The sequence below is a fragment of the Oratosquilla oratoria genome, chromosome 22 (genome assembly GCF_046742065.1).
Source record: "Oratosquilla oratoria isolate Oo_2021 chromosome 22, ASM4674206v1, whole genome shotgun sequence".
In the NCBI taxonomy this organism is placed as follows: Eukaryota; Metazoa; Arthropoda; class Malacostraca; order Stomatopoda; family Squillidae; genus Oratosquilla; species Oratosquilla oratoria.
The window spans coordinates 21784833-21808319 of NC_134798.1; the positions used below are offsets into that span (position 1 = coordinate 21784833).

A 23487-nucleotide genomic window follows, 5' to 3' on the forward strand; every position below is an offset into this window, starting at 1 on the left:
TTGATAGCGTCGTTTTAGTGTAGAGTGGGGTTCTCATGTTGTCTTACACTTTTGCAGTGTTGTTCTTTAATATCTTCGAAACCACTTTAACACTAAGATTGTTGGGTATCCACAAGTTTTCGGAGCACCCCTCCCATATATATATATATATATATATATATATATATATATATATATATATATATATACATACACACACACACACACACCTCGTTGTGGACTGGGACGGGGTCCTGTCGACATACTTTGTCATTGTGATCTTAAATCTATTCACACACCTTGTTTCCACCAAATCCCATTTTCACTCAACATCCTACCCGTTTTCTTTTATTTTTCCCGTTTTTTGTCATTCCCTTTCCCATTTTCTTTTAACGTTTTGTCAACTTTATTTTCACTATTGAACTTAAGATACACGAGTACATTTTGCTTTTTCCTTTTACTAGGCTTTGCATTTTCTGCATCCCATTCTCAAATCATAGTTCCCATTTTCTATTCCTCCTTCCTACAGGGTTCTCGAGGCAGTTTATTTAACTGAGTCACCCGCCTTTGCACCTACACAAGCCACACGCAGTATTACTTAGGATTTTCTGATCACACACAGCTCACCGTCCCAACAAGCTGATCAACCCTTGATGCCATAGCAACTGAATTATTACAAGAAGAGATAACTGACTATGATTCCAACAAATTGATAGGCAGGAAGGCCAATCAATACGAGTAATTTATTGGGAGTTCTTCTTTCTATCGATGTAGTAAGTATAAACTGCACACATTATTACACGTATTCTTGTATACATTGTTCAGAATATAATTTGTCTATCTTAGTTTCCGATGTATTGGTTTTTCCAGGTATTGTTATTCCACTTTGCCGTTTCACTTTGTAATCTATTGTACAAGTTTCTGCACTAAAACCTCACACAAGCTGAGGTTCATCTACAACTACCCGATTTCCCTGTCTGCCTCTGTCGTGATTATACATCTGACGTTCCTCTTCTCTAAATACGAATTCTCTTCCCTCGCGTACACCCTTCACTCGCAATCTTCCCTAACACAGACTGCAAGTCTTCTCGTGCATGCATTGCTTTTACCTACTACCATTACCTCTCCACTATCTCATGCGCGAGTCGCCTCCACTTGCGCAGCTTCTACCACCTACGTTCCTCCACATTACTTTCTCTCCATCATTGTTCGTCGTCTTACATCTGCCAAAGAAAGTTTTCACTCTCGGCTCCCTCCTGTCCACAGAAAATCCCTCCTCTTCGAAGCAGTCTTCTTACCCGAGCAGCTCTTTTTTTTTTCAATCATCTTGGATGTTGACAATCTCGTTAATCTTGGGGAACCTGGTCAAAACCCTCACATCTGAATTTCCCAATTTTTGATCGCCACTAGACACTGCACACTTCCTAGTCAATCCAGCACTTCATAACACGCAGAAGTGGTGCCAGAAGGCATTTGTGATGAGCTTGTGGTGAGCTACCAGTGCGGAGAGGAAGAAGGGAACAAGTCATAGCCTCATTTGGCACCGACGCGCTTACAAGTGTCGCAGTCACCTGTCCTTGGGCTCAACGACGGCTGTGCATGAATTCCGCAACAATTCCTCCTTTAGCAATGTTCAAAATCTGAATTCCTTTTCAAAATTCACCCCAACTTAAATTTCCTATTCATGATATATAATCACAGTCAAATTTTGTTAGTAATTCTTCTGTACTGCCTCATGCCCGTTGGAAGATGTCATTTACATGAACGTGTTTCTTGGAAGTGAAACATGGAGAAGGAGCAAGATTAAACTGCAAACAAAAATAAATCTTACCTTGTTGAAGAATCATCTTGTTGGTTGCCTTTTCAGCTTCCGCTTATACCCACATACTCCCACCACTAACACAAGTTTTTTTGAGGTAAGAATAACTATAATCACTCTAGTCATTATCACATAGGTTCATAGCTTACACACTTAGTTGCCTAAAAAACATGGAAGTAACTTCAGACGCAGACTGGCAAAAATATTCACTAACTATATGTTGAATGAACCTATCTTTTGATGTGGGAGTTATTTCATACGGCTCTACTCCAAGTCTTTTCTTGCGATGTCGTAGCTCACTGTTTTCATATTTTTTTCACATACACAGTATATGCAAACACGTTCGATGTCTAGGAAGTAAAGTATTCCACACTCAAGCTAACTAGAGTCACTGCACAACGAAAGGCTGTCATGAAATACTATTGATGCAACACTGAACTATCATGTCGCCCTACAAGCTTATTGGCCAAGTTGAATTTCACGTTTTGTTACACTGAAGGACGGAAGCTTCGACAATTGTACCCAAATGTGTACAGTATACCAATCACATCTCGACAGCCTGCTGGGGCTAAGTGGGATCGTCATGTCGCCATGGCATACTATTGGTCCAAAAGTGAAACCTGTCATGCCGCCTCAAAAAGCTAATAGGCGCTGAGTGGAACCATCATATTGGTCCAGAATGCCACTGGCGTAACTTCGAACCACTATGTCTCTCAGAGCTGTTGGCGTAAAAGTGTTGTCTCGTACTGCGATTAGCACCAAGTGGGACAGGCTAGGTATCGGCGCAGAGTCCGCACATGCAGCAAACACCCGGTCCAGAGTCAAAACTGCAAAAAGTGCAGCGTCACGTCATTGGCGCAAACTATAACCGTCACACCATCTAGCAGAATGGATTCGCCCACCAGGCCGCATCGAGTAGTGTTGGTGTGCCGTCTGGGCGTCGGAGCCTTCTCCTATCACTTCAGGATGCTACGGGCCCACTGCACGAACTGATGTGGGCTTTCGGTCAAAATGTTTCGAACATAGACCCCCCCCCCCCGCCCACCCCACGAGCACAGAGCGCGCCGTCCGTCTCGCCACGTCCGTCCTGCTGCGAGTCTGCTGGTCCAGTGTCGTGCAGCGCGCCGTCCGTCCGTCCGTCGACCGTTCCGTTCGTTCGGCCAACCACTCGTGGTGCCAAGTGGATTGCAGGCCTCCTCCTCGCTAGCCACCCACTGTCCTGCAAACTCGCACATACTCCTCTCTCGCTCTTCCTCTCTTCATTTGTCTCCTCTCTCTCTCCCTTCTCCTCCTGTTTTGCCCTCCTCTGGCGCCTCTTCCTCCTTTCCCCAGCCTCCTCATCGACGCAAACGCAACGTCCCAAAGACTCTCTCTTCTCCTCCCGACCTCACACGAACCCGCCTAACGTAATGTCCAGGAACGGCCTTAGTGCCATGAAAAGTCAGGTGGTGGGGTGGGCAGCCGCCGGTCGCACGGCCAGGCAAGAGCAGCAGCAGCAGCAGCCTGGCTGGCTGGCTGGCTGGCTGCCTCTGCACCCTCTTCCCTCTGGCGGCGGCTGCCTGGACCGCTGGTTATCACTGCAGAGGCTTACTCGAAGAACTGAGAGTAAAGGTGAAGAGGGCGAAAGTTCACCCGAGGTTCAGATGTGGGTTCGGGGACAGAAAGGGAGAGGAGATGGGGAAAGAATAAGGAGGGGAGAGGGAGGGAGAGAGGGAGAGAGAGAGAGAAGAGGGGGGGGGACGTGCCGGCCGGTTGCTGCCTTTGTTGTACGGTGACTGTGACGGCGACGGCGACGATGACAACGACGGCGGCGGCGGCCAAAGTCCACCACACCACTGCCACCACCACAGCGGTGGTAGCGGCAACATCGACTCGATTGCAAATTGCAGTAGGAAACGACGACACTCGCGCACGCACTGTGGGCAACCTTGCAATATCGTCCGCCGCGCCGGAGCGGGCGGGCGGCGGTCGGTGGGTCGGGCGGAGTTGGGACCAGCGAAACGGCCAGACAGGACTAGAGTTGCGGCCGCCGCCCGTCTCGCACGACGAAGTCTCTTGTCCTCCTCTTCTTCTCGACTCCCGCCTCCGATCCGATCCTTCGACGGGAGACGGTTGTGGCCGCTCCGGCGGTAACGTCGGCGATGAAGGCAGCTGCGGTGACGATATCGGCGGCTGCCGAGAGGTGATGTGGAAGACGATGGTGAGGGTAGGTATAGCGTAAATGATGGAGATGGTGGTATAATAGCGTTGGAGATAGTTGACAGAAGGGTTCATGGTACTGGGCAATAGTATTAAAGTTCACCTTGTCGGCAAGTCAGGTGACTGCACTCACGGGTAGTAAGAATGCGGTGTGAACAATACATACCTGTGAACGAGCTATACGTGTGTGTGAGAGAGAGAGAGAGAGAGAGAGAGAGAGAGAGAGAGAGAGAGAGAGAGAGAGAGAGAGAGAGAGAGAGAGAGAGAGAGAGAGAAAGAACCGTGTATCCTCATGGAGGTGCATGATACGACTGGGTTGCATGCAACTGCAAGAGGCGGGAGAGGGAGGAAGGGGAGAGAGGGAGGGAGGCAGGGAGAACCGTGCGGGTGTGGTGTCGACAAAGGCGGCTGTGGGGCGTTTGTCCACCCCACTACCTCCTTCTTCCACTACAACCCCACCGGGCCACTCTGCCATGTGCCTCTACCTTAACCTAACCCATATTACCTACTACCTACCTTCCCACCAATATCCCGCCTCCCTTCGAAATCGAACTTCGGCTCGCCCATCTTCGATACCTCTCCGTGACTGGCGATTCTGTCACCTACATTCGCGCGATGGGGCAGCAGTAGTCCTTCACCAACATTCGGACCCCTCTCCACCACCCCAACACCCCTTCATTGCGTGTTGCATTCACTACCATCGCCTGTTCTCTCCACCATTCTTCCATTTCCTCATACAAAATTTTCTTAGCACAGCTTCACTTGCACTAACACTTCTACCACAATTTTATCCACAACACAGACCTTCGACACCACCACCATTCGATGTCAGCGTGGCGGTTAACAACACCGTACTACCATGGCTATACTTTGTCTCTACTTCCACTGCTCTGGCAACATCACTGTCACTTTCAACAGAGCTCCCAACGTACCGTCCACCAAGTCACTGACTTATCTCAATAAAGTCAATGATCTATCACGAACAGAGTGCATGCACTTAAGCCTTCACCACCACTACTGTTTTAACAACCACCCCATATATATATATATATTCCATGAACACTCCATTACAAGTCTAGTGTTCACCATCACTTTCTTCTCCGCTGCTCTACGATCAACTGTGGTGGAACAGCGACTGCGAGACTGTCTGCGGTATTTGGTCCCACCGCCACAACTGGCCTCCAGCCACCACCAGCGGCCTCCCACCTCCTCCTGCTCTGCCGCAGCCAGCCCTCACCGACATGAACGGCCCCGTCGTCCGCCACTGCCGGCCCGCCTGACTGCCACTACCGGTCCGCCACCGCCACTACCGGGGCCGCCGTCTCCTCCGCCACGACCCAGCACGTCAAGTTATTCACAACCGGGCGCACACGGTTGGTACTGGGCCCATTACTGGACCAGACCATCACTAACACTAAACAGGCCCAGTTCTCTACCCACTCCCCTTCACGACCTATTTCTCCTTTTCCCTCAGTCTGCCTTCCATATCTCGCCCCCCCCACCACCCCACTAGTTCCACCTCCCTCTGCGCCCCGTCCTACCCCGCCCCAGCCTTGCCGCCACGCTGCTGCACTGTCGGGCGACCACGACCTCACAGAACGCATACCTTTACCGTTCTGACCAAAGTCTCCTACCTCTTGCACATTCGCAGACTGTAGCACTCAAAAGGGCACTGCACTAGGGTACACGTGCGTGCGTGTGCGCGCGTGCACGTGGGGGTGTATGCAAACTGACGTGTACACATACATACATGTCTACACACATATATAATATATATATATATATATATATATATATATATGTAAAATGCATGTATATACACAAATGTATACATAACGACTAATATGTATGCATAATGGACGTTGACTGGCTACACAACCGAGGCACACTATTCATAACGTCCTCTTGTCTACGCAAGCACGAACACACAAGCACAAGCAGGCACGTCACAGTTCCGATAGTACCGACGTGCTTGCAATCCTCGGAGCGCCGCTGCGACGGCTGCGGCGGCGGCGGTAGTGGCGGGCGGCCCTCTTGCTCTTGCCGTTGCGCAGAAGGTCACGGCCTGGGCTCACGATTCGAGGAGGGGAAGGGTAGGGCGGGGTGGGGGCTGAGGTGGGGCTGTTGAATCCCGCAGCCTCTGCCGCCCCCCTGCGGCCCTGCGGTGCCCAGACCGAAAAACTGCCCGATAGTCTTCCCCACTCGCCACATCAACAACACAAACCTTCTACATTAATAAGTCTCTGACGGGCTCTCAAGATCCCAACCTGATCGTCGTCAACCCCCTCTCCCTCCCACCTCTGGGAAGAAGAAGAAGAGTGGGAAGAAAGAGAAGCCCAGATTGTTTGACCAACCCGGCGGCGGCGAGTCCGTTCGCAACTCCCGCAAGCAAGCCAGCATGCAAGCAATCAACTCAACAGAAGCTCGGCCAACCGACCGACCGGCCAAGCGAGCCGCTGGTTGCTGGCTCCGACTCCGCTGCGTTCGTTCGCTCTCGCTCGCTCGACGCAACACTCACTCGCTCGCTCGACGCAACGCTCACTCGCTCGCTCGACGCAACGCTCGCTCGCTCGTCTCCGCAAAGCGGCGCTGCAGATCGGCGACCGTCGGCCTCTCTCTGTTCAACATTGTTCTCTCGAGGACCACATGGTATATTATAGTGATCATGAAATCTCATAGGTGGGAAAGAGATTCTCGCACCGGCTGAACCGTGGTGTGCAGTTCAAAACTGGTAGCTTCGAAGGCACACGATCTATAACGGGACCAGTCAGAGAACTACCACTGTTGCTGGACTGCACGTTTGCTTGTAAGCTTGCAAGACACCAGAGTCCATGCCATGTAACATCAATAAGACCTGGCACAAGTCAGTTCAGTTTACGCCGGGTGGTGCACGGACAACAGCTTTCGCTGGAAGCGTCAGGCTGATTCCGAAGTTTAGGTGCCTTGATGGATATGGGATCAAGGACCTGCGTGACGTTTGACAGAGGCTATCACTTGAGTTGATGGTCTCTGCCAGGGGCACCCAAGCCCTAGCATGGTCACGGGGGCTCAATCAGAGAAGCAGCCACAGCCGCCATTCAGGGGCGCAACCCAGCGTCCAGGCCACAGCAGGGGTCCAGGGACATCATTTTGGGTTCGCAAGGTCGATCTAAGCCTCAGCAAAGTACTGCTTGAGAGAGTCCTGTGGCCCAAACTGGGGCATGGGCAAGACTTCAAGCAGGCTCATGGTCAAGGCCTGTGTCAAGGGCACGATCGGGGACTCAGCCTGGGACACGGTCACGGCCTCAGCCATGAACACGGTCAAGGCCTCAGACACGGTCAGGGACATAGGCAGGGTTGGCGGAGCAGAAGCCCGTCGGCGCGCTCGGTCGTCGTTCGCTCGTCCGAAGCGACGACGATGGTCCGCCGATCGCGCTAACTCCACTTTCTTCCTTTTCTTCTTTGCTTCCTCCACCACCTCCTCCCTTTACAACTGTCACCTTCTTAGTAGGCCTCTCAATCATTACCACCACACATTGTCACCACCACCGCTACAGCCAACTTCAGTGCGCCGAGACGGCTGTGGAAGCTAGCTACGTTCCGTACCATCAGCGTCGCCTTCTGCTAGCGAAGTCCAAAGAGCGTGGCGTACGGGGGTCCTTACCCTGCCCTGTCGTTACTTGGGGGCACCAGAAACCAAGACTTTATCCGAAAGCCGGTGCATTTATCCGAAGGGCAGCTTGGATATCCGGAGGAGAACGAGCAAGTGTTATCCGCACAACTAACGCGACGGAACTGAAGTCGGGGCGGCGTGAGGGTGGTGAGTAGACATAGCTCCACCCTCTCGAGTGCGTAGAGGAGGGGCCTGATGTACCATGAGGCGGAGCTCAGAGCGTCATGGCTCCGCCTATCTCCCCCCTCGTAGGCCCGCCCGTGACCGAGATCCCGCCCCCATCGACATGCAAAGAGGGGGGAGGGGGACGGCCGCCTCCCATGCAATTCGACACCTCCCCTCCCCCTACTTCTCCTCCCTCTTCTCTCCTTCTCCGCCTCCTCTTTCTCCTCCTCCTCTCTCTGCTCTTTCCCCTACACCTCCTTCCTCTCCCTCTTCTACCTTTCCTCCCCTCCCCCTATACTTCCTACTATGCATCCTCCTACCAACTCCATCCTCTCTTACTCCACCTCATCTCTCCCACTTCCACTCTTCCACCACCACCTTTTCCTTCTCCTCCTCCTCCTCCAACCCTTCTCTCCCCTCCTACTGCTCATGTGCGGTGGCCAATGAATTGCGTCGAGTACCCCCCTCCTTGTATGCCCCCCACTCTGCCCCTTTCCTCTGTAAGCCCCCTTTCCGGCTAACCCCCTTCCCCCTCCCACACCTCACTCCTGCTACCTCTGCCCCTTCTCCCTGGTCTATTCGGTGTGACCCCTTAGTGTATGCCTGCGTTCGGAGTGCATGATACTCCCTCAGACCAAGTATCACTTCCTTTCACAAATAATCCCTTGCTATGGCATTGCCTCTCCTTCCCTCCAGTCCCCCAAGCAGTATCCTCTTATACTTTGTAGCCCAGTTATTGCCCCCGCTTCCCCCAACACCCATCTGCGCAATGCCGCTTTCGAATGAAGCATCGATGGATAGTCCCTCAGCTCTTTCTCTCTCATGCACACACACACACACAGAAACACACTACAGTCTAGTATGTCTCGTTCGTTATTTGCCAGATGGAGCCCTTCGTCGCCAACTGTATATGACCCTGATATCAGTATCACCAGCGTCGCCGCCACCAACACCATTGCTACCGCGACTTCTTACCACTCATCATCATCATCATCATTACACCCGTCACCTTAGACTTTACTATCACTATGCCAACAACAGTGTCCTCCATCGATGGCCTTTGCCACCGTTACGATATCATTGTCACCCAAGTTCCTATTATCATCATCGTCGTCGTCTTTCCTCCTGTCTTCGTCTTTCCTCTTCTGTCAACCTTGTGCCTAACATCATTGCCAGTATCACCTTCACCATCACATCTTCATCATCCTCATCATCATCACCATTCTATTACTAAAACTTATCATTATCATAATTCTTCCTCTATACCTTCTCATTTTCAATACCATCTCAATCACTGCCAACATTCTTATGATCATTTTCATTATCACTACCATCATCTTCCATTTCAATGCTATCGCTATTACTCTTCTTATTACTATCGTCAATCTTCTCATCATTACCACTATTTTCCTCCTTTTTCTCCTCACTATCCTCCTCACCGTTATCGCCGCTGTTTTTCCTCAATTGTCGTCATCGTTGTCACTACTTGTAACCCCATCCTCACTTATGCAATCACGCAGTCCCCTTCACCATTATGTGTTACTACACCATCGTCATTGTAATCATCATTAGTCTTATAGTTATGAATATTACATTATTACTGTCACCATCGCACTGTCATCACCAAGCCGTCAACGACATTTTATGCCATCACGTTGTCTTTCATCAACAACACCGATTCCATCACCACCATCATCGACACCGCTACCATCACCATCGTCGTGATCTCTAAAACCTAAGGTACAGCTGGGTACCGCTCTCACTCCGCCGCTGCTGCAACCACGATCATCATCATCACCACCACCAGCAACGTCACCAACACCAACATCACTCCACCACCACCAACCACCGTTACTGCAGCTATCGACTTGAGCCAATAGTAGTGACTTGCCAACTGTTTAAGCTGTCCTCTATCAAAGATTTACGCGATCGCTTCTTCCAGAGCTTCCCATAAACAAAGAATATATATATATATATATATATATATATATATATATATATATATATATATATACATCATATATATATATATATATATACACATATAATTATATATATATATATATATATTTATATATATATTTATACATATATACATATACATATATATATATATACATATATATATATATATATATATACATACATATACACACAAACACATATATACATTCAAGGCTCTCTAAATAGGGCACTCAAAATAGCCTAATACTCTAACACCGTTCCCTCTGGATAGGTAGAAGGTGTTGGAGAAAAGTGGATTCTTTTTTTTTCAACTGTGCAGTTTCCTCACTGTACATATTTCCCCATTCATATTGTCCCTAACTCTTTCCCATCACATTTCCCTGATGCTGTTCTCATTTTGTTTCATGAGTCTGTACACACATCATACTCCTGACTGGTTTCACACACACGCACGCACACACACACACAGGTACGTACACTGGTTTGTAAGTACATACACATGCTCTATTTATGTGTGTGTGTGTGTGTGTGTGTGTGTGTGTGTGTGTGTGTGTGTGTTTGTGTGTGTGTGTACAATGCTGCTGTGATCTCCAAAGGCAAAATAATTGAAGAAATCATATTCCTGACCTTCAACATTTGGATGAGAACGGGGACAAATACAAGAATGCAAATTAATACGAGGGAAGATCTGAAAATACTCCTGTTTTCCCTGCCTCCTCAGAATCTAGTCAACAGTGTTTGTCGCGATTATGGAGGACTTAGGCGAGGAGGTGTTCTTGGCTGCTGCCACCGAAGTATCAGTCACCCAGAGGTGTTCGAAATGCAGGACAAAACAGCAGCAGCGGACCTTTGTCCTCGGTGGTGCAAAATTCTCCCACTATGGTATCATGACCATTAGAGGTGAAACTATCAAGGAATTAGGAATGAGCCACCTGGCACAATAATGAAAGAATTTCTGTCTGAAAATCTTACAAAAGACAATTTGAATTAATTATTCTACTATAAAGAAAAATTGCAAAATTTATTGAGAAAAAAAAATTGGAAAAAAAATCAGAAGACTGACATAAAGAATAATGACCTAAGCAAACAAGAAAATAATATGAAATTTAAAAACTTTGAAATATATGGTTCGTTCAATACATTTACACAACATACACACACACACACATATATATATATATATATATATATATATATATATGTGTGTGTGTGTATGATTCACCATGACCGTGGGTCACGTGTTGGACTCGTGATCGACAGCTATTACACTCCCGAATGAGAGCTCTGAGCTTATATATGACCGATGTATGGGTAATGATTTGACTTTACACACGCACACACACACAGATACAGCTCCCCGCTCACGAGAGTTGGAGTAACGGCTCACAGTGTAGCGATACTGAAGTTATTTCACCACTGGGCGGAAATCGAAATTAGACCGCTGGGGTAACGGTTGCGAACGATACCACTGCGCCGTCGAGCCGTGTGTGTGTGTGTGTGTGTGTGTGTGTGTGTTCGCTAAGGTGTACTGGTTTCTCCTCGACGAGTCTTAAAGAATCGTGTAAAATCTTTAACATCCGGTCTCTCTCCCCTCTCTCTCTCTCTCTTTCATCTTTGCATCAGACATAAGGAGTTGTTTCTTTCTTTGGAAGTGCTGAGTTTGATTTTATTCCACTGCAGTTTTGCTTATGATCACATCCACAGGAGTAGTCTTCAGTTTGTGTGATCTAATGGTAATTATGTGTTAATACGTAGACATTTCATAGTGTTTGAAACTGTTTTGGCCTCTGGTGTCTGTACTGAGTGGTTTTGTGTGTGTGTATTGCTCCCTATGGTGTTCTATTTTCTTACCTATTTTGGTTTTCCTGGAGTTGTATTGTTCTTAGAGTCCTTTACTGTCTTGGCTTTGGCTACTTTGGGTGGAAATTGAGTTGTATTGTTCTTAGAGTCCTTTACTGTCTTGGCTTTGGCTACTTTGGGTGGAAATTTGATTCATTGTTCTATCATTCTGTTTGGAATACTTTATATTTTGACATCCTTCTTGCCTACAGGTTCTGAGTTTCGAGGATTTATCCTTGACTTCCCCCTTTACTGATGGCTTTATATATATAATATCCTTTGTCTATAAAATATTTCCCCTTAATATACCTTTGTAGGGTGATCACATCATCCATCTTCCTTCTGTCTTCCCGCGTTGTTATCTCCATTTTTTCCAAACTTTCTTCATATCAATCTCTGGAGACTTATCAACACCTCTGACAATGCCCCACATTTGATTTCTGGGTTGACTATATATGTGTGTATACACGCACGCACATGTATATATATATATATGTATATATACACATATATTTTATATATATATATACATATATATATGTATATACACACATATATATTTTATATATATATACATATATATATATGTATATATACACATATATATTTTATATATATATACATATATATATATATATATATATATATATATATACATATACACACACATAATAGAACCAGCGACGTAATTCAAATCAGGCCCGGCCATCACGAGCTTTGAGTTCGGGTCCCTCTGAGCGTTACCACTTCGCCACTCAGATCGTTAAAGTGTCGAAACGTAGTATGATCTTATACTCAGAGTTAGGCCAACTGAAATCTACAGTCCTGAAGCTCGTTTTTCTACAAGAGCCAACGACACCAGAGAGCAATAAAGAAGGTAACCTGCCAAAGCACGAAACCACTCCCACCCATTCTACTGCCATTCACGACCCTCTACTTATCACCTTAGCTTCTCGTGGATGAAGGGTCATCCCTATCTTCTGCCCACTGCCCGGGTCAGAAGAAATGCAACAAGACACAGCAGAGCAGCTTCATTTACCTTCCCTTCTAGTCCCCTCATGCAGAAAGTAGAGAAGACAGTGAGAAACCCTCGGGTTGCGTCAAAATATAATCCATACACAACCATTCTCCATTCACACCTATCCCCTGCCTTCTCTGTTCCCTGCTCAACGGGCATTCTCCTTTTGTTCAAAGCCCCTTTCACCCCATCGATGCATCTCATTTTTGGTCTTCCCCTCAAGTTCACTCCATCCACCTCTGCTTTCTTCACTCTTTTTACTAATCTTCCTTCACTCATTCTTTCTATTTGCCCAAACCGTCCCAATAATGTTCTATACATACACACACACACACATATATATATATATAATATATATATATATACATATATATGTATGTGTGTGTATAAATACATATATAGATATGCAAAATTATCACAGGAGAAAGGAAGCTTGAGGTCAGTAAGCACTTTCGTAAATTGCATCTTCAGACCTATTACGGAGAAACATGGGTGTGACAGGGGTTAAGTATACAACCATAAAAGAACGCAGACAAAAGGGAACTAAAGGAAGGAAACATTCAAACGTCCATTTGATCATAGCTGTAATACGTAGATGCGAGATGTGAACGTCCTCCGAGACCATGATAGCATGCCTGAAACCTTGGTAGGTAAAGTCTCTTCGGTGGATCATTGGGTAACTTATTACTGAATAGTAGCTAATGTACCACAGCTATATGGATGGATTAATTATCACATGTAGACCCTGCTCATTAGATCGTCCCCAAAATAGGAAATGGGCAATCACGTGAGGTATGGTTCCGTCAAACAAGGCGAGTTTACTTGAAGACGGCAGGTTGGACAGCCATTTGTCCACCTGAAACTTAGCAAGAGTGATTCTTCTCAGAGCTAATGCGAAGTGCAATGGACATGAGAAACCACCAAACTCCTCAGTCTGAATAAAGAAGAAGAAACGGAGGGGGGGGGGTTGCGTATGTGTTTGTCTGAAGAATTAAATTTCAGATTGTGTTACACGCAATTGCCTGGATTCATTCGTTGATTATAATGGTTGGGGAAGCTGATTCTCTAACTTCTCATTTAAAACCAAAGCCTGATTTAGTATAAGCTCATTGCTTCCCGTTCCATCTACGTTTTCAAGATACTTTACACGCTGGTACCATAAATTCCTTTCTGTCTTTAGAGGAAGCAAAATCCAAACACTTCAGGTGGTTTTCATATAACCTATTTCTATTTTTTGGTATATACACAACGATTCGTCGTTTTTTCTTTTGTCATCTAGAATTATTTTTTTTATTTTGGTCTTACAGCATATTCCGAATTTAAGCAGACTGTAAAAATATCTACTGGCATGGAAGTGACAACAGTCTGAAATCTGAAGTTATGCTACAATTATTCCTATTTTACTTAGCTTCTCCTAAGGGAAAAATTCCAAGATTCCAATCGCAGTTGAACTAGGAACAGTACCATTAACTACGTAAAGATGTTTTCACCCTCCACTCTGGCTGAAGTGGTTCCTGGTACCAAGCAGCAAATGTACTTCGTATTCTCTTTATTTCTCATTACAACGTTCATTTTGCTTTCACATTCATTCGTTAATCACATATCCTTTTAGGATTACGTTCACATATGCATGCACACACACACACACACACACACACATATATATATATATACACATATATACATGTGTGTGTGTATTATATATATATATATATATATATATTATATATATATATATACACATATATACATGTGTGTGTATTATATATATATATATATATATATGCATGAGAAATCACATAAACTCGTGATTCTAAATATGCGGAAAAACCACCAAGGAAAAAGATAAACTGATGACCAAGCGCTTTCGTCTATTCAGACATCTTCAGGGTACCCTGAGGATGTCTGAATAGACGAAAGCGCTTGGTCATCAGTTTATCTTTTTCCTTGGTGGTTTTTCCGCATATTATATATATATATATTGTGTGTGTGTGTGTAATTCCCCATGAACTTGGATCACGTGCTGGACTTAAGCTTGACAGCTATTACTCCTCCGTAATGAGAGTCCCGAGCAATCCAGTGATCTTACACAGCCATCCTATGGCATTTTTTGAGGGAGACGGTGACGGCTTCCAACATTAGTGAAGTTTTCAGGCCTTGACTGGTGCTCGATCTCGGTTCTGCGTCGTCTTCTGAACACAGTTAATTTTCGATTGCGGTTTGCATGAAATCCGAGAGTAAATCGTGTTTATATTTGTTCGCTCAGATTCGCATCTGGCCCACGGTAATGCGGTTCACCATAGAGCCAAGTAGTACCGATGTTGCAACTTCTGGTCATTGACGAGAGTTCGTCAGGAATAATGGCAGCTTCCTCTCAATTTCAGTAACACATAGTTCCAGAAAGAGTGAATCATGTATCTGAGGGATGATCACGGCATTTCAATGTTTAGAATAATACATCCGCCCAGACGAAGGCAAACACACGTTTGTAATCACGTGATATATATATATATATATATATATATATATATATATATATATATACTTATATATACACACACACACATATATATACTTAAATATATATATATATGTATATATATACATTATATATATATATATATATGTGTGTGTGTGTGTGTGTGTATGTACACATGTATACATACATTATATACACATGTATATATATATATATATATATATATATATATAAATAATCAGCCATCCCGAGTCTACTGCTAAACAAAGGCCTCCTTCAAAGCATTCCATGATTCACATGACCGCGCCAGCCTCTGCCACGTCACTCTTACGAACTTCTCTATCTCGTCTCTCCACCTTCTGTCTGGTCTCCCTCTTCCACGCTTCTTATCTCGCGGCGTCCACTCAGTAACACACTTGCTCCATCGCTCATCAGTCGTTCGCACTAACTTACCTGCCCAATTCCACTCCCTCTCTTTTACCGCCTCCACAATATCTTTCACTCTAGTCTGCTCTCTCACCCAACTTGCTCTCTTTCGGTCTCTCAGAGTTATTCCCATCATTGATCTCTCCATTCTCTTCTGTGTAGTCCTTAGTTTTGTTTCCATTGCTTCGTTAGTTTCCAAGTCTCACACCCGTAGATTATTGCTGGCAGAATGCACTGATTGTAAACTTTACGTTTCAAACATAAAGGCAGAGAGCCTCTCTTGATTTTATTATACTTGCCACTTTCCAACCAATTGTAATACGTCTTTTTATTTCATTATCATGATCTTTCGTCACTTTCACCATCTGGCCTAAATAATTATATTCTTCAACTTCTTCATGACTCTCACCATCAATTATAGTCTCTTTACTTTGAACTTTCGTGTTGAACATTACTTTAGTTTTACTCTTATTCGATTTTAAACCTACATTAAGACTTTCTTTGTTCAGATCACTCAGCATATTTTGCAAGTCCTCTGCCTTCTCTGAGATAAGAATAATGTCACCTGCAAATTTTAGGTGGTTCAAATATTCGCCATTAATCTTCAAACCTTTCTCTTCTCAACTAAACCTTCTGAAAATCTCTTCCAAACAAGCTGTAAATAATTTGGGCGAAATGGTATCGCCTTGCCGTACTCCTTTCTCGATCTTGATCTTTTCTGTATCTTTATGCAGTCAAATTATAGCGGTATCTTTTGCATAATTTTTTTTCTAGAACCCTTACGACCTGTTCGTTTGTACCCCGCTTGCGTAACGAGTTTAGTACTGCTATTTGTTCTACCGAGTCAAAGGCATTCTTGTAATCTACAAAAGCTTATACATATATATATATATATATATATATATACAAATGTATATATATATGTATATATTATATATATATATATTATACATATGTATACATATACATGTTATACACACATACATATAAATATATATATATATATACATATATATCATATATATACAAATACACATATATATGCGTGTGTGTATACACATGTATACACATATGCATATATCTATATCTACACACACACTATATATATATATATATATATATATATATATACACACATATACATATATACATATGTATAAATATATGTGTATATATATACATATATATATATACACATATATATGTGTGTGTGTGTACATCACATACATATACACACACACATATATATATATACATACATATATATATATATGTATATATACACACATGTACATATATATGTATATATATATATATATGTGTGTGTGTGTGTGTGTGTGTGTGTGTGTGAGTGTAAGTATATATGGAGGTGAAAAAGTAAGACACGGGCCTATTTCTATTCTATTTCTGACCGGTTTCGCCCTAAACTTCTTCTGAAGAAGCTAAGGGTGAAACCTGTTACGAAGAAACTCGGAAATAGACCCATGTCTTCTTTTTCTACCTTCTTCAACTCGTCAAAATATCTCAATATATATATTTTGAAGCTCCATTAGCTCATTCGGTAAATCATTGGCCTGGCGTCAAGCAAAGCCTCGGTTCGAGACCCGAGGTGACTGTTGGAAAATATGGGTAATACGAGTGTGTGTTTATATATATGTATATAACATATGTGTATGTCTAATATACCTGAAGAGTCTGGGATCCATTCGTAGAAGAGATGTAAATATCTGATTCAATGAGAAAGGTATATTACCCCATCGTTTCGGAGGTCAGACCACCCACTTTCGCGGGATCGGTCTTTATTAGAAAGGCATATAGGAATTGTAGGAGAATTAATTAATCGTCGTACAAAATGGGGTTGTTGCCACTCAGCAATTTCGAGGGATATCTATTGAGTTTTGGATGGCGACTCAGGAAGCATGCATCAGGAAATTTGAGGATCGAGAGTTGCGGGAACATAGCTGGAGAAAAATGCAGAAAGACATATTTTGTTTTTATTGAGAGGTAAACTGAAATCAGAAATTGCAGTATGAAAGTTAGAAATGAAGTGAACCTTAGAAGAAAAAGCGTTGCATATCGTATGTTTGTGTGTTAGACTTTTCGTGTGACATGTGTATATTTCTTACGAGTTGATTCTTCCTGCGTGTAAGAGTGAATGTATTGTTGGCTGATATTCGCTTGATTATATATATATGATTTCTCATGTATACCGTACCAGGGAGAGGCGTAGAAGGCAAATAGCCTGTACGGTGAACTCGGGTGTTATGTGTCGGATTAGGCGTTCGTGTTTAGTGTGCAGTCTTTCTAAATGTTTCGAGTGTACCTTATGTTTGAGGTTCTCAAACCGTTCCATCGCAAACCCGTGATGAACCGGACTGAGGAATTTTGAACCTTCTAATGGAGTAATTGTTTGTGGGTCATGTTATCTGGCTTGATCCCAGGAACTGGCACAGTAACGGCTTAGCCAACACTAGGTACAATCTACGTTTAGTGGGTAGTGTTGCAGCTCTGAAGCGTTTAAGCCTGCCCAGCGCAGCCTTGGCCCTCACTCCCTGTTTGCGGAAACATGGGGTTCAGATAAGGCCATAGTTTCAGTGTACTACCCAGAACACAGGCATGGTCCTTCACTGGGATGTTTGTGTTGTTCATCTTAGAGGTTTCGTGATTGCTCTGCTGGTTTTGCTGCAGTGGAAGTATACAAATTGCCAAAAGGCACGCGGCATGGGAGGAACATGTCACGCCCCGGCCGTACAGCTCTTGGCCCAGATCCAGATGCGGGCAATATGAAATTGTGCTCTCTGTATCCCATATATATATATATATATGTATGTATGTATATACATACATACATAAATACGTGTGTATGCATTTATCTAGTTGTAGTATACGGGGTTTAAGCCGTGCTCGTGGAGTTCCGTCTGTTTCCAGTTGTCAAGCTTTGTCTTAAATTCGTTTATGTTGGTCTGGACTATCTTTTCATCATCGAACTTGTTCCGTGAGTCTACCCATCTACATCGAAAGTTGCATTTTCTAATATCTCTTAACCAAGCCTGATTTTTCAACTTTTTACTTCTTGTTGAACATTGATCCCATGCCAGCAGATCCCCTATGTCCATTTTTACTATACCTTTCTCTGATCATTGGCATGTATTCTCTATTCCAGTGTATGAAGGGACATTTTTCTCAGCCTATCCTCATATGTCATGTCGTTTAGATTTGGGATAATCTTTGTTGTCGCCCTTTGTTTTCTATTTTTTTCTTAAATATTTTTTTAAGCATGGCAACCACACCACTGTTACAAATTCTAGTCCGAGATGAATGACTTTCAATAATGTTTTTGTCATGTCCTCCTCTTCAGTATTTTATAAGAGAGACCATTCATTTTCAAAATTCCTAAATCGCTTTCTTCCTTTCCTTTTGTTATAGTTCACCTCCCATCTTTTAATTTCTTGTCGCTTATTTCATTCATTTACTTATTTATAATTTTAAATTCGGTCTGTTAAATCTTTACATTTCTTAGTACTGAAATTCATCTTCCACTCCTGGCTCCATTTATAAACCTTAACTAGGTATTCCTGTGGCAAATTACAATCCATTTCGTTTTTCATCTCCTTTATGACCTTGGCATCATTTGCAAATAAGTTTGTATAGCTACCTATTCCACTCATCATATCATCATTATAGAGGAGGAATATAATAGGTGCCACAACTATGCCTTGTGGTAGCCCACTGGTTACCGCTCTCCAGTCAAAATTTTCATCTCAAACTATTATTCTCATACGCCTGTCACTTAAATTATTTTACACATTTCAATGTGTTTTCTTTACGGCGTTCTATTTTACAATTTCCATTTTTTTTTTTTTGAGTTCGTCAAATACCTTTTCCAAATCCAGGTATATACTATCCACCTATCCCTCTTTCATGGAGCACAGTAACCATTCTCGAATAAAAATCTTGCAAGACATTCCTTTTTTAAATCCCAATGGGCTGTCAACCAAGAATAATTTCTAAATTTTTTTCACCCATTTTCGCTATCGAACTGGTCTATAACTGAGTGGTATCTATTTCCTCTGAATACTGGTACCACATTTGCAGATTTCCAGTCGAACAGCACCTTCCCCTCTTCCAGAGAATATGCTCTCTCAATTGATGTACTCTATCCACCTAATTGTTCTCTTCACCTTTTCAATGTCCAATTTGAAATCCAATTTTGGTCTGAGGTCTTTCTCTGGTCCAATTTATCGAGCAATTTAAAAACTTCTCTTACTTCCAGTTATGTTGTTTGTAACACCTTCCTTTTCTTCGCAAATTTCTCATCCAAACTCTTCTTCCTTATTGAATACTGACTGGAAGCTTTCATATTCTATTTTAGCTTGCATTTTTGTTTCTTCATGTACTTCCCCTTCAACTTTCAATTTGGGTATTCCTTCCCTATGCCATGCACAAATCTGAAGAACATTTTAGGTTGATCCATACATTTGTCAACTACATTCTTCTCAAAGTTCTTTTCCTCTTAATTTCTTATTATTGTGTATTAATTTCTCTCTCTCTGTATGTGTGTGTGTGTGTGTGTGTGTGTTCAAGCGTTTGTATAATAGCGACGAGGTAAACTAGGCTTCCAAGATCCATGGCGCAATGCAAAGATGAAACATAAAATACAAACTTTCGGTTAACTAATACAAGAAATATTCTGGTAAGCAATAAAGAGATTAATATAAATGTACAGAATAGGCATTAAATACAAATCATGTTTAAGTTGAGGATATTGGGAGAGGTAGGCTATAGCTAACCTTGTGTGACGCTTTGTCGGCTGGGTGGTCTCTGTTGCCATGCTGCTTCTTTATGTAGTTGGAGAGTGTAATGATGTAAAATATCATTACACGTAACGTCACGTGTACGAACCTACATGACAAATTGGCCCTCATCACCACATACTACAACAATCCAAAAATCTCCAACCTCATCATAAAATATAACTTGACTAAAGACAAAATTCTCCTCCATCAGACTGATGTGGTTTACTAGTTCACTTGGCCCGAAGAAGTTTGCAAACTTCTTCCCCCACCTCAATGCCTCGTACATTGGTGTTACCATTACCTCTACAAGCAGAAGACTCGCAAAGCACGAGCGTGAAGGAAGTATACACAAACAGATGACACAAGCATACAATAAAACTCCTAACAGACGAAATTTAGTGAACACAAAAATACTTCAACATTGTAAAAATCACAAGATTTTTTTTTCTTAAAGAAAAGATCTACATCTCACATTACATTCCAATCATTAAGATACAGGCCAACATTGTGTGGACTCTCCATCTACACAAGGAAGCAGTATGGATTTGGCAACAGCGAACTCCCAGCTAACACAAAACCTCACAAGACAAAGTGTCACACAGGATTCAGCAATAATTTACCTCTCCCAATGTTCTGATCTCGTACATGATTTGTATTTCTCTAGTCTTTAAGCAAATATGTTTACAAGAACACATATAGCCCATTTATAATATATATATATATATATATATACTGTATATATATATATATATATATATATATATATATATATACCGTGAATATGCATGCTTAGATTGTTTCTTTTTTAATCCATAACTTATATAAGTTATTGAGGTCAGAATTATTTGCAATAATCTATAAGATATTGTCATCTTGCTCATACTATATGAAATGGATTCTGACCAACACACAAATATTTTGACACCAGCTTTGCCCCTAATCTCTTTGGAATGCTACCCATAGAATATGTATAGGGTGAGAAGCTGTCAAGATACATGTCCATACGGCTTCAGTCGTCACCTTTGCCCGCTGTTGGTGGCCAAAATAAACAGGTGCCAGTCAAACTTAATCTCTCTCTACCATCTTTGTCACATCTATGTAGACATACTAGATGCACTCATCCCCTCTCTCACTGAAACAATTGTATCATTATCAAAATCCTCTTCGGTATTCTCTTTGAAGAATTATTTCCTTTACGTTATTTCATAATTTCTTTAATAAAATTATCATTATAAGGCTCTTCCACTGAGGTCAATATATATATTTTTCAATTACCTTGATTCTATATTTCATCTAACCAGACACTGAAGTGATGCTGCTTAGACGTAAACATTCTTCATTATTTACCAGTTCTATATGTAATATTGACTTTTCGTAGGAACATGCCCCTTAGGACTACAGAGAGCAGAGTGCCTAGTCCCATCACTCCGTCCCGTTTTAGCAGCCTTTTACGACCCGTGTGGGAAAACTCAGCGTTTGAGATGAAATGCCTGAGAGGTATGGCACGGGTTATAAGGTTGGATAGAGTGAGACATGAGGAGAGCTGGGGTGAAAAAGGAGATGAGACATAGGGCAGATGAAAGAGTATTGGGATGCTTTGGGAACATGGAAAGAATGAGTGAAGAAAGCTTAGTAAAAGAGGTGTGGAAGGCAAAGGTGGGTGGAGTGAACTTTCGAGGACGACCGAGGATGAGATGGATGGATGAGGTGAAAGGGGTGTTCATCAAGAGGTAAATGTCTGTTGAGCAAGGAGGGGAGAAGGCAGGAGATTGGGGTGAATGGAGAATGGCTGTGTGTAGATGATACTGTGATGCAAGGGAGGGGACGGGAGATGAAGGGGTAGGGGGTGGTTATATGTGAATAATATTTTGACGTAGCCCGAAGGGATTTCTTCCGTTCTTCTCTTTTTCTACATGAGGGGACGGAGGGGTGGGGGGGGAGGCGTCGCTGATTAAATAAAGTAGCCTTGCTGTGGATGTACTATGTCTTGCTACATTGCTTCTGACCCAAGGTAGTGGGCGGGATACAGGGATGACCCGTCATCCATGAGGAGCTAAGATGAGAGGGAGGAATTGGGTGGTGGATGAGAGTGGAATGGGTGGGAGTGGGCGCATGGCTTTTGACTTGGCTACCTCTCTTGTAAGGGGGAAAAACCCTTGTTGTATAGTTATGTAATCAGCTCTTGTTTGTTGCCTACTTCATATGAATGTAGCTCCTATATACGTATATATACGTGTGTGTGTGTATGTATACAGTATATACTGTATATATAATATATATATATATATATATATGATATGCATACACACATTTGATCCAGATTAAGAAATTTTTTTTTAGAATTTCAATCTTAAGTTCTCTTCCACCGTCATTCTTCGCTGATTTTTTTTTACCCTAAAGTAACCCAATTAGTTCCAGATCCTGAATTCTTGAACTTATCAAAACGAAATACTCACCTAAATGACACCTCATCATATCATGTCCATCATCTTGTAGATATTTTCAGTTACACTTGAACGACATACGAATTCTGATTCACGTGCAGCCAATAATAAACGTGCATATCTGAGGAAAAACAAAACAAAACAAAACAACTAGTTTCCTCCCTTTCGCTTTCTCTACAAATCTCTTTCACTTTCTATACCAATAACTTTGGCATAATCTAAAAAGAATGCCCATTATTATTATTTTTCACTGGGAGGCCTTGCAACTCTTTTTCTTCAGACACTTCCACCTTCTGTTTAGTGCCTGGACTGTTTCGGAACGGGGAAGGGGTTCGGAATGCTTTCTCCCCGCCAGCACTCAATTCCGAACTGGAATTTTCTCTCTGTAGTTTCGTGGAAAAGAAGTCGCAGAATATTTACTTTTAGTTGCAAATATGCAGTACACACACACACACACACACAATCTGCAATAAAACTACTGGAGACACGTGTTCTAAAAATGCTAGGGTAAACCACTTTGAAGGGAAATAATCGAAGCAGATCGCTCTCGTGTATTATATCGTCAGTGCAAAAATACATGTATTTTTCCACTGACGATGTAATACACAAAAGCGCTATATTTCGGTTGTATCTCTTCAAAGTGGACCTCACACATACACACACATATATATATATATACATACATATATATATATATGTGTATATA

General features: G+C 43.0%; 1 long non-coding RNA gene across 1 annotated transcript in view; it reads right to left on the bottom strand.

Annotated features, from left to right (window-relative positions):
* Positions 1-23487, bottom strand: part of LOC143037450 (uncharacterized) — a 133207-nt gene that overhangs the window by 70019 nt on the left and 39701 nt on the right. The window lies entirely within an intron of this gene.